The following is a 1,502-nucleotide window of genomic DNA, read 5'->3' as shown; positions in this document are numbered from 1 at the left end:
AAGGAACGAGCAAAAGCTAGGTCACGTGGTCACATGACCTACGACACGACACATCAAAAAAATATCGCACGTTCAACTCCCAACCCAAGGTCGTAGAGACACGTTTACCTTCAGGAGGTACAACCATATGAATTCAGGTCTTGCCGAGAATCGAACTCGGATAACAGGATTCAAAGTCCTGTATGATAACCATTACATCACAAGACCGGGTTGTTAACCGAATTACCTAGGACAGCATGGATCACACACCTTCCATATTTAGCAGATGGCTACTCCTCTCAGTTTCAAGCAGAGCTCTTAGAAATTTCATGGGACCTTGTTTACTCCATGTATATAAGATAAATGCCTATTGTTATGGTAGGTATGACAATGAGCTACATAATGCTCTACAGCTCCTCTTAGTCAAAGTTGAACTGAAATGGTTTATTTCGGCATTGAAGACCATGAAAGTGGGTGATGAAAATAAAAAAGGTTGGTTTAGAAGATGAAAGTTGGCGATGAGAAAGATTAATGTTGGTATCAAAAATGATTAACGTTAGTAGTTGTTCTAGTAACGACGCCTTGTTTGATTGTGGCAACTTGATCTACTGTAGCCTTCATCCTCATTCACCATTTCCAAGGATGAGTATGAATTCATAGTACCAACATGGCCTTTGTCATTGTGCTTGACTTTTACCTTGTAGGCTTTATATGCTGTAATCTACTAAGCTAAATTTACTAACAAGCAGAGCCCGTCTGATGTCATTCTATTTTCTATCAGGATGCATTTGGGTTAAAAAACTAATCATGCATGCTCCATCATGGGCTGCATTGTTGCTACTTGGATGATGATGCTTCGTACATATGATTACGCCTAATGCCAAGTGTGATCTATTCTAATAAATTGGGCATACTTTATTATGCATGATCTTATAAATGTATGTATGATATTATTACAAGTAATGTAGTAATCTAGATGTCTGACAAGGCATTGATGCTCACCACCACCACGAGCAGTCAACGAGTGCTCCTACTACCAAAGAGCAATGTCTCAATAATACGTTGACGAGAGCTAAAGGTATGCCATCCTTTCCCGCATCGTTATCCATGAATGCAGCATGCACTATCATATGTTCCAGGTGTTAGTATGCATGCAGGTAAGGGATACCCCACATCCTTCCTACCTACAATGTCCTTGCCAATACAAATTTTCCACTGTATGCTTATATCCATCGCTTGGCCACTCATACCAGTTATCCTTCATCTTTGCTTTAGTCTTGAGTGCTCCTCATTGCTCGATAATGTCCTTGATTTGATATTGTGCCATCGACTTGATATGCCTCATTGGATTGGAAGCAACCTTGATGTGCATAGCGATAAGTCTATGGATGATGATATTAGCAATAGCGTGATAAAGAAATGACCAGAAGGTACTTACCAATTATCATCTGGAGCATATATATGCTTTTGAGTATCCTTTCACTTGTGCCAACGTAAGGCCGTTTGTGGTCATCACCGATTCC

General features: G+C 40.1%; 1 non-coding gene across 1 annotated transcript; it reads right to left on the bottom strand.

The window, feature by feature from the left end:
• Positions 1–135: 135 nt before the first annotated feature.
• On the bottom strand, positions 136–207 carry O0I10_013125. Its single transcript has one exon. It is a non-coding gene; the product is annotated as a tRNA-Gln (tRNA).
• Positions 208–1,502: the final 1,295 nt, after the last annotated feature.

The sequence above is a fragment of the Lichtheimia ornata genome, assembly GCF_029851405.1.
Source record: "Lichtheimia ornata isolate CBS 291.66 chromosome Unknown scaffold00256, whole genome shotgun sequence".
NCBI lineage: Eukaryota > Fungi > Mucoromycota > Mucoromycetes > Mucorales > Lichtheimiaceae > Lichtheimia > Lichtheimia ornata.
Note: the sequence above shows the minus strand (reverse complement) of the source record. Positions and strands in the feature narration are given on the sequence as shown.